Source organism: Salvelinus fontinalis, chromosome 16 (assembly GCF_029448725.1).
Source record: "Salvelinus fontinalis isolate EN_2023a chromosome 16, ASM2944872v1, whole genome shotgun sequence".
Lineage (NCBI taxonomy): Eukaryota > Metazoa > Chordata > Actinopteri > Salmoniformes > Salmonidae > Salvelinus > Salvelinus fontinalis.
In genome coordinates, this window is record NC_074680.1 from 1,902,012 (window position 1) to 1,913,698 (window position 11,687).

Here is an 11,687-nt window from a genome sequence, read left to right on the forward strand (position 1 = left end):
ACATCTTCAACAAATGGATTTAGTATTATGTGAATGCCATCTTGAGAGTGAAACAATGTAATGAGATGGATATTCATCAGAGATTAATTCTGGGCGTGGCGGCAAAATTACGGAGAGTGAAATATAGACATCCAAGTTTATGAATGACATGTTTAGACTCCAATGGGTTTGCAGTTTCAAAGTCGTCAAAATAAACTTGAATTTGCAGGGCATTTTCATACTTTGAATATAATGGATGATTTCGGTAGAAACATAAATGTATTGTATAACATGATGATATAAGACTGTCATCTGATGAAGTTGTTCAAAGGTTGGTGATTAATTTGATCTAATCTTGTGAAACCCGAACCCTCCAAGATCCCCCCACAGTTCCCCAATAGCTGTCCCTCAACCAGTCGAGACCCCTCCCGCAGCAGCACCCCCCCCCGGAAGAAAAGAAAAATACAATGAATTACCTTCCCCTCCCCCAAGAACCCCCCAATGCACCAACAACCAAGAGAATGAACTAAAGAGAAAAAGGAAAAGACAGACGAAAACAGCAAACAACAATGCAAAAAATATATATTAAATAATACATTTAAAACAAAGGACATCAACGAAAACTGAAATCATAACAGCAATGCCTACTTTATATGTTTGTGTGCATGTGTGGCACTATTACATGTGTGTGTGTTCTTGTATGTGTTAATTGGAATGAGAGTGTGTGTATATGCATGTGTACAAACACCTGCATGGCATCAGCCTCAGGCAAACCGGCATTAGTTGTAAAAACACTGCCACTTAGTGTCATTGAAATGTACTTTTATTATGTTTTTTAAAACTTTTTTTCCCTTTATCTTTTGACCATCATTCTCTATCTCACACAGCAACTCCAGTACTACTTGTCTCCAATTCCACATACCAACCCTCAGCCCATCCCATCCATCTCTGCTGGCCACCCTCAGCTTCCCTCAGCCCATCCCATCCATCTCTGCTGGCCACCCACTTCGTGTTTCTACGCAACACATATCTTTCAACAATACTATGATGTTTAACGTACAATTTCAATCTATCTAATCGAATAGAATCTACAGATTGCATGTTGAAGATAAATAATTTTACTGACTGACCCAGTCTCTCCAGATCTCCTAACAGTACTATTTCTAGGGTCAATTTTAGATCAATGCTATGCATTTTCAGCCATTCCTGAACCTGAGAGCAGAAACAGGCTACCTGAGGGCAATACCAAAATAAGTGGTCTATTGATTCTGTATCCTCAAAACAAAATCTGCAGAGATTCGATGATTTTATGCCCCAAATATTCAACATTTTGTTGGTGGCAAGAATTCTATATAATAATTTTAGCTGAAAGCACGAAGTCTTGAATCTTGCGTTGTTTTATATATCAACTCATACACCCTGTACCATGGAATCGGTACATCAAAAATCTCTTCCCAACTATTTTGCAATCTTTATGGCACAGTTGTCAACATCCTGGTCCTCGAATGAAACTGGTATACTTTCCTATTTTTATTCCTCTGCCAGTTTTGATCCTTTATATTGGGCAGACAGACCAGCTCCCTACCTCCACCCACCTCCTCCATTTTTTGGGGCAATGCTGTAATCAATTGGTTGTACTCTTGGATTGAGCAGACCTTCCCGTACAATTCTGATAACTCCATGAAGGACATAACTCTACCATTACAATTTACAATATCATTTAAGAACAAAATACCATTTTCAAACATCTTTCCCATAAATACAGGTATTTTATCAACCAGCACATTTGAGTTCAGACATAATATTTGTTGTAATATTTTTTCTATCTTTTCAGGGGGATGAAATTGAAATTGTAGCCAGCTCTGCAATGCTTGTTTGAAAAAGACAGATACCTTGAAAAAAGTATAATTTTCAATTAATCGAAAATGAGACATGGCAATCTGCACAAAGGCAAAAAGGCCATTTGTAAACAATGGATGAGCTTTTCTTATTAATCTACTTGAGAACCATTTAGGGTTCAAATAAAACTTTTGAATGAGTGAAGCTTTTAGAGAGAGGTTTAGTGCTTATATATTTAATAATCTCAACCCACCCAATTCATATTCATTATATAGATAGGCTCATTTTATTTTGTCTGGTTTAGCATCCCAAATAAAGCGAAATATTTATTGCTCATATGATTTGAAAAAACAAATCATCAGGAATAGGCAGCGCCGTAAGTAAGTGAGTAAACTGAGATATGACTAAGGAGTTAATCAGGGCAATTTTTCCATAAATAGACAGGTATTTACCTCTCCATGGTTGCAGGATCTTGTCTATTGTCACAAGTTTTCTATTGAAATTCATTGTGGAGAGCTTATTTATATATTTTGTGATATGAATACCGAGTATGTCTACTTCACCATCAGCCCATTTTATAGGTAAGCTGTAAGGTAATGTAAAAGTTGTATTTTTTATGGATCCAATACGTAATATTGTACACTTATCATAATTAGGTTTTAGTCCAGAGAGTACAGAAAAGTTATCTAGATCTTTAATGAGACATTGCAGGGATCTAGCTTGCGGACTTAACATAAAACTTGAGTCATCGGCATACATGGACATCTTTGTTTTTAAGCCTTGGATTTCTAATCCTCTGTTGTTATTGGATCTGATTTTAATAGCTAGCATTTGGATGGCCATAACGAATAGATATGTTGACAGCGGACACCCTTAGTAGTAGCCGTTATTTACTATTTTACACCTGGGATTGCTATACATTATTTTTACCCATTGTAAATGGAAAGAAATTGAAAAAATCCAGGCATATATATAAATCCAGTCTTACTTGATCAAATGCCTTTTCAAAATCCGCTATAAATACCATTGCTGGCTTCTTATATGTTTCATGATGTTCTACTATTTCTAGTAGTTGTCGTATATTATCTCCAATGTATCGTCCATGTAAAAAACCTGTCTGATCAGGATGAACAATACCTGGTAAAACCCTTTTAATTCTGAGTGCTATGCATTTTGCTAGTATTTTTGCATCACAACATTGAAGTGTAAGGTGCCTCCAGTTTTTTAGATAGACCGAGTCTTTATATTTGCCAACTGGGTCTTGTTTTAATAATAGAGAAATCAGACCTTCCTGCTGAGTACATTACAGACTACCATTTCTATAGGAGTAGTTAAAACAATCTAACAATGTATGTCACGCCCTGACCGTAGAGATCCTTTTTATGTCTCTATTTTGGTTGGTCAGGGCGTGAGTCTGGGTGGTCATTCTATGTCTGGTATTCTATGTTGTCCTTGTTTTGTATTTCTGTGTGTTTGGCCTGGTATGGTTCTCAATCAGAGGCAGCTGTCTATCAATGTCTCTGATTGAGAATCATACTTAGGTAGCCTGTTCCCACCTGTGTATGTGGGTGGTTGTTTTCTGTTTTGTGTGTTCACCTTACAGGACTGTTCGTTTATCGTTTTTGTTGTTTTTGTAAAGTGTTTCATATTTTAATTAAAATAATGAACACTTACCACGCTGCACCTTGGTCCTCCTCTTCTCCTCTATACGACGATCGTGACAATGTAGCTTTAACTATATAAAAAAATACTTGATATACCTCTACCGGTATGCCATCAAGCCCTGAGGTTTTTCCAGACTGAAAGGATTTAATAGCCTCAAAAAGTTCTTCCTCTGTAATTTGGCCTTTGCACTGATCTTTCTGTACATTTGTTAATTTTCCATTTTTATATTATTTGGAAAGAATTCCTTACCGTAATCTCTATTCAGTGGGAGAGGACGAGACGGAAAAGAGAACATCTGCCTAAAATAATTAGCTTCCTCTTTTAAAATATAATTTGGAGAATCATAGATGACTCCATCTTCATTAACGAGTTTCTGCTAATTATTTTTGTTAGCGCTCCTGTATTGGAGATTCAGGAAGAATTTTGTGCATTTTTCTCCATATTCCATCCAGTTTGCTTTATTTTTGTAATAGATTACATTATATCGTTCTTAAATAAGTTCCTTAAGTTTTTTTTGTTTTTCCTCTAACTTATTTTGTATCTCTGTAGTATCGTTTTTATTGCTATCTACCTGTACTATTAGTTCATGGATTTCCGTTGTTAGTCTTGTTTCTTTAGCCAGAAACTGTTTTTTTATTATTGATGAATATTGAATTGAATGACCCCTGAAGGTACATTTAAAGGTATCCCAAACAATAAGGGGATTTGCTGAACCTATATTATACTGGGCCATCAGGGCCATCAGTCTTGCTTTACGTATCAGTAGACCCTTACAATTAATGTACAGTAACACTGTGTTCAATCAATCAATCAATCAAGTTTATTTTATATAGCCCTTTGTACATCAGCTAATGTCTCGAAGTGCTGTACAGAGACCCAGCCTAAAACCCCAAACAGCTAGAATGCAGGTGTAGAAGCACGGTGGCTAGGAAAAACTCCCTAGAAAGGCCAAAACCTAGGAAGAAACCTAGAGAGGAACCAGGCTATGAGGGGTGGCCAGTCCTCTTCTGGCTGTGCCGGGTGGAGATTATAACAGAACTTTGCCAAGATGTTCAAAAATGTTCATAAGTGACAAGCATGGTCAAATAATAATCATGAATAATATTCAGTTGGCTTTTCATAGCCGATCATTAAGAGTTGAAAAACAACAGGTCTGGGACAGGTGGCGGTTCCATAACCGCAGGCAGAACAGCAGCAAGGCCAGGCGGACTGGGGACAGCAAGGAGCCACCACGCCCGGCAGTCCCGACGTATGGTCCCAGGGCTCAGGTCCTCCGAGAGAAAGAAAGAGAGAAGGAGAAAATTAGAGAGAGCCAAGATTTTCAAAATGTTCATAAATGACAAGCATGGTCAAATAATAATCAGGAATAAATCTGTTGGCTTTTCATAGCCGATCATTAAGAGTTGAAAACAGCAGGTCTGGGACAGGTAGGGGTTCCGTAACCGCAGGCAGAACCGTTGAAACTGGAATAGCAGCAAGGCCAGGCGGACTGGGGGCAGCAGGGAGTCGTCATGCCCGGTAGTCCTGACGTATGGTCCTAGGGCTCAGGTTCTCAGAGAGAGAAAGAAAGAGAGAACGAGAGAATTAGAGAAATCTTACTTAAATTCACACAGGACACTGGATAAGACAGGAGAAGTACTCCGGGTATAACCAACTGACCCTAGCCCCCCAACACAAACTACTGGAGCATAAATACTGGAGGCTGAGACAGGAGCGGTCAGGAGACACTGTGGCCCCATCCGAAGATACCCCCGGACAGGGCCAAATAGGAAGGATATAACCCCACCCACTTTGCCAAAGCACAGCCCCCGCACCACTGGAGGGATATCTACAACCACCAACTTATAATCCTGAGACAAGGCCGAGTATAGCCAGCAAAGATCTCCACCACAGCACAAACCAAGGGGGGGCGCCAACCCAGACAGGAAGATCACGTCAGTAACTCAACCCACTCAAGTGACGCACCCCTCCCAGGGACGGCATGAAAGAGCACCAGTAAGCCAGTGACTCAGCCCCTGTAACAGGGTTAGAGGCAGAGAATCCCAGTGGAGAGAGGGGAACCGGCAAGGCAGAGACAGCAAGGGCGGTTCGTTGCTCCAGAGCCTTTCCGTTCACCTTCACACTCCTGGGCCAGACTACACTCAATCATATGACCTACTGAAGAGATAAGTCTTCAGTAAAGACTTAAAGGTTGAGACCGAGTCTGCGTCTCTCACATGGGTAGGCAGACTGTTCCATAAAAATGGAGATCTATAGGAGAAAGCCCTGCCTCCCGCTGTTTGCTTAGAAATTCTAGGGACAATTAGGAGGCCTGCGTCTTGTGACCGTAGCATACGTATTGGTATGTACGGCAGGACCAACTCGGAAAGATAGGTAGGAGCAAGCCCATGTAACGCTTTATAGGTTAACCTTTTGCCAATAGGTGGCGCAATTAGCATTTTTTATTTCTGGGTGTCACCAAATTAAACTGCCTCGTGCTCAATTCTTGATCGTACAATATGCATATTATTAATTCTATTGGATAGAAAACACTTTCTAGTTTCTATAGCCGTTGGAATTTTGTCTGTGGGTGACCCAGAACTCTTTCTACAGCGAAATCCATGACAGGTACTGCGATGGTCTGAGAGCGAAGCTCTGATTTCAGATCAGTTTTGAAAGTCTCTGTATATCCTATGGAACGACATGAACTGCACCCGCCTTCCCCTGGATGTCAGTAACCAATGAGAAGTGGAATCTGCTTTCTGCGTAGCTCTCAGAGGTTATAAAAGGCGAAGGAGTGAGGGTAGCCCCCCTTTCGACTCTTGCCATTACGCAGAAGAGGACCTCGGGACGCCATTTTCAGAGGCTCGGTTATCAACGTGAAATGTATCTGTCTGTAATTTAATTCGATATAGGAGTTAGAAACATCATAACGTAGTTAATCTGAACCGTTTTATAGCAATTTAGATCCGTTTAGTGCGATTTTGAGGCATTGCTTTGTTATGCACTTTCAAGCACCGGGCACGTTTCTGGGTCCCGGTCGAACGTTAGTGGTCATTTCGACGGACAGAGGACATCTTTCGACCAAAAGAAGATTAGACCCAAGAAAGGATGCATTGCCCAAGAATCTGATGGAAAATCACCTCATAGTAAGAAATATTTAATATGATAAATCGTTGTTCTGTCGAAATATTTTAAACGCATAATCCGCCATTTTGTTTGTTATAGCTTCGCTTGGCGAACCCTGTATTGCACAGTAAGGATAATTTTAGAAATGTAAATCAGCGATTGCATTAAGAACTAATTTGTCTTTCGATTCCTGTCAACCCTGTATTTTTTAGTCAAGTATATGATTAGCTTTCGATTAAACTAGATCACTATGAAAGATGGCGTCCGACATGTTCAGGCTTGATTTGCTACTATTTTCATTGTATAACCACGTTTTTTTATGGCTAAATATGCACATTTTCGAACAAACAATATATGTATGTTGTAATATGATGTTACAGGAGTGTCATCGGAAGAATTCTGAAAAGGTTAGTGAAAAAATGTATATCTTTTGGCGATGATAACGATATCGCTCCCTTTGGCTTGAATTCATGCTGGGGTGACGTTTGCACATGTGGTATGCTAATTTATCGATTTATTGTGTTTTCGCTGTAAAACGCTTAGAAAATCTGAATTGTCTGAAATCACAAGATCTGTGTCTTTCCATTGCTATGCTTTGTCTATTTTTATGAAATGTTTTATGACGAGTAAATTGGTCATACACGTTGCTCTCTATAGTAATTCTAGTCGCTTTGGTGAGATTTGTGTTGGTGGCTGCAATGGCAAACTATGATTTATACCTGAAATATGCACATTTTTCTAACAAAACCTATCCTATACCATAAATATGTTATCAGACTGTCATCTGATGAGCTTTTTTCTTGGTTAGTGGCTATCAATATCTTAGTTTAGCCGAATTGGTGATAGCTACTGGTGTTGAGAAAAAATGGTGGACAAAGAAAAAGGGTGTCTTTTGCTAACATGGTTAGCTAATAGATTTACATATTTTGTCTTCCCTGTAAAACATTTTAAAAATCTGAAATGGTGACTTGATTCACAAGATCTGTATCTTTCATTAGGTGTCTTGGACTTGTGATTTAATGATATTTAGATGCTACTATTTAAATGTGACGCTATGCTAGCAATGCTAATCAGTGTGTGGGGGGGGGGGGGGGGGGGGGGTTTGTGGACGAGGCCCTGTCTCTACTCAAATGTTTCATTCATTTTCTACAGGATAATCTCTTGGTCATTGGTATGGTTCATCAGTGATATGGCCTCGACAGCTCTCCTCTTCTAGCTGGTCATTAAGATGTCTCAAATCTCTTCCGTGCATTGGGCCTCCTGACGCTTTTGTTTTCAGAGTGTCTAGACACACAGCAAGTCTTGTCTTTCTCTAAATGGTCTTCAGACACCATCCCAGAAATCCAGAACCACTCTGACTGTCATAGAAATGCTCCTCAACAAAGACAATATAGTAAGGATCTCTTTCTAATCAGTTTCATAAGATTAGCAATATTTGATTTAGATCCTCTATTCGTGTCTCTTTTAGCTAGGACGTCCACCTTTGCCAGTTTTTGAAGTTAGTCTACATCACCTTGATAATGTTCAATAATAACTTACATATCCTTTCCTGGAGAGCAGATCTTAAAGTGCAGGAAACAAGGTGGAAATCCCCAGGGCGTACTTCTCCTTGGTATGTCGCTGAGGGATTATCCTAAAAAACAAAGATTGTTTCCTATTTATACAGATTGAAATAAATGGAACAGAACAGATTGTAAAGGACAATGTAAAATGGACAGCTAATCCAAAAATGTCACATCATCATACCCCTTAGACTCAGTTATATGTCCTGTAAGGATGTTCACCATCTGCCTTCTTGAACTTGTCACAGATTGTCCCTGTGTACTCATACTCCTTCAGCACTGCTGCCCCTCCTGGTTTCGTCAGGACCCCTCCTGGTTTCATCAAGAGAATCTCTTTTATCAACTAAACAGATGGAAACAACCAGCATGGGTATTGTTGATTAGCAATGCCCGTGCTGGTTAGGGGAGGGTTTGGCCAGGGGGGCTTTACTTGGCTCATCGCGCTCTAGCGGCTCCAATTATTCTGGTGTCAACTTCTGTTTCGAGGCTGTGGAGGAAAGAGATAGAGCGACAATAGGCCAACACATGTCGACTGATTACTAATAAGTATTTCATCACTTTCAGTTCCTGTCTTCAGAATGTAGTGGTGGAATTATAACAACTGTGCCTATCATGTTACCTGCCTGACCAAAATTAGCTTCTTCAGTTACCTGTGGCAAATTTAGAACAGTATGCTGATGTTCTACGTCTGCCTGGGAGGCCAGGAAATCTTTGTACTGTTATTCACACTTCTGGTGGTGCCTTATGTATCTCTGTTTTCTTTCCATGAAATGCACTGACAAAGACATTACTGGGTGCAATCAACCAACTAATCAAACTCAGAAAAACCTCCAAATTCACCTAATGTGCTTCCACAACGAGCTGTTGTAATAAGTGGCTGGCTAGCTACTGCGCTGTTAATGCTGCACGTGGTGGTTAGGATTCTACACAACCCACTGTCCTTAGCTGCTCCTTGCCTGAACATCAACTAGTCTAGTCAAATTAGAGACGATGACTCAGTCAAGTGTAAACTAAAATAATGCGGGCTAATAACATTAGCTTATTAGCTAGCTAACAAGCAACAGCTAACCAAGCAATGTTAAAAATGCTGAGCTAACTAACGTTAGCTAGCACTAGCTAGTTAGCACTAGCTAACTAATAACGGTGTACTTGTTCCGACATACTAAGGTGAAGCTCAAAATAGGAATTGGCTGAACAAACAATAAATGAATTATCTAGCAAACGTTAACCATCTTCAGCCCGCAAGCTTGTGTTCGCAAATGTAAGCTAACTAGCTAATTTATCTGTCGGGCTAGCTCGGTCCGGTCACTGGTCTGGGTCGCTACTCGCTCCCAGGTTGACGATTTTCAGTAAACGTGCCTATAGTACAACGTCCCAAAATATTTTACTTTTAATGCAAATTCAGCATGAACTAATGACTAGCATTTATTTCATTGGAAGAATACTCACCGTTCCCTGACCACTGCTACTTTCTCAATGCAAGGGTGAAAAAATGGCCCCCAAAATAATTTCAACAGATCCTTATCAAAATAACCTGGATTTTCCAATTAACACTGCTGGGAGCAGAACAACTTGAACTCGGTGACTGAACACAAGACTCTATTGTTAATTTACACTTTTGGTGTTTCTCCTGTAAAATTCAAAACCAGAACCAACCCTTTAACACTTTGAATCATTAGCACCAGAATTTTAACACTGACGATTTTACTATGTACTTTACTCCAGCCCAGTCCCAAAGAATAGCAGTCACAGGCCATATGGGCCTATGCTTCTCATGTGAGACAGTGCAAGGCCACGCCTTTCAGAAGTCGCAACAAGGGCCCCTGTTTCTCCAAGGCCCCAGAGTGACATGCTTATTATTAGGAGAGACAAATGGAACAGATTTCCTTGAGGCTGGTGTCACACATGTTTTCTCTCGCAGTGTCAGATGCAATAAGGTTTGAAGCTCCGCTAACAAACTGTGACTCGGGGAGCGGCGATGATGTGTAAAATCAATACTGCAGCACCATTGTGTGACCAACCGCCGTCGGAATCAATCCGTGAAACATCCAGCAGCCGATCTCATGGAGTCTTTAAGATGGATGCTGTGTGCTGGTTGTCTGTCTTGTAAGAAGACTGAGAGGATATCTAACTGCTTTGTTTTAGTGGGTTATGAAGACGGCGCGCTAGTAGAAAACCAAGGACATCTACACTGGTGCAATAAAACCTATTCCAGTCTTATGTCACTGGCCCTATACCAACCATAGCCAACTGTATCCACGATAACTACATTTTCGTTGTGGGGCTACAGACAAGTCTAATCTTTATTCAAATAGAGCTGGGATTTTCATGGCATCCTGCTGAAGTGTCGGTGGACAAGCGTTCAGCCATTTCACAGCCCGTTTTAATTGGAAGAACTCGTAGTTTGTGTCTCAAACGGCACCCTATCACCCATATAGTGCACTAATTTTGACTAGAGCGATATGGGTCCTGGTCAATAGCAGTACACAATATAGAGCAGGGGCGCAACTTTGGTTTTAGAAGTCGGGGGACATAATAAAAAATAATATATATACAATATACAATATATATATATATATATAGTACCAGTCAAAAGTTTGGACACAACTACTCATTCAAGGGTTTTTCTTTATTTGTACTATTTTCTACATTATAGAATAATAGTGAACACTATGAAATAAAGCATATGGAATCATGTAGTAACCAAAAAAGTGTTAAACAAATCTAAATACATTACCGTTCAAAGGTTTGGGGTCACATAGAAAAGTCCATGTTTTTCAAAGAAAAGCACATTTTTCAATACAATAACATCGAATTGATCAGAAATACAATGTAGACATTGTTAATGTTGTAAATGACTATTGTAGCTGGAAATGGCAGATTTTTTATGGAATATCTACATAGCCATACAGAGGCCCATTATCAGCACCCACCCGATGGCACGTTGTGTTAGCTAATCCAAGTTCATCATTTTAAAAGGCTAATTGATCATTATTATGTTAGCACAACTGAAAAACTGTTGTGCTGATTAAGGAAGCAATAAAACTGGCCTTCTTTAGACTAGTTGAGTATCTGGAGCATCAGCATTTGTGAGTTCGATTACAGGCCCGACCCTCACCAGTCTAGTCAATAACTCGACTCTCTCCCCAACACAACTTCCTTCCCATCTTTTTTTTATGTCTCAAGGGAAAGGTTTGGAAAACAAAAGTTAAATGAAAACACATATACACATTAACACACAGAAAGAATACACCCTCCCTATTATTCATATCATAGGCCTAATAGTACTGTAGAGCTCTGTTCAGGAAACTAGGCGTTTGTCGCGGGTCACTACTTCACAGGAGCGCCGTTAGAACGTCAACTTTTTTTAAAATCAAAATGCGATTTTGGGCAGAAATGCCTTCTGGAACATATGAACTTTCATGTGCCTTAATAACAAATGTGTATGCCATCTGTAAATACAAATAAAATGGTTAAATTACGAGCCTAGTTGGTTTAGCCAAAGAAAAAGTCAGCTACCTTCCCGCTAGCCAT

General features: G+C 39.8%; 1 long non-coding RNA gene across 2 annotated transcripts; it reads right to left on the reverse strand.

Moving 5' to 3' along the window:
• Positions 1 to 4,280: 4,280 nt before the first annotated feature.
• Positions 4,281 to 9,934, reverse strand: LOC129812513 (uncharacterized). 2 transcript variants are annotated; one of them, XR_008753007.1, is made up of 4 exons: positions 9,603 to 9,934; positions 8,338 to 8,640; positions 8,131 to 8,224; positions 4,281 to 5,034 (listed from the first exon to the last, which is right to left on the reverse strand). It is a non-coding gene; the product is annotated as an uncharacterized LOC129812513 (long non-coding RNA). The 2 variants fall into 2 exon arrangements; XR_008753008.1 differs by lacking the exon at positions 9,603 to 9,934 and adding an exon at positions 8,804 to 9,499.
• Between the last annotated feature and the right edge of the window lie 1,753 nt (positions 9,935 to 11,687).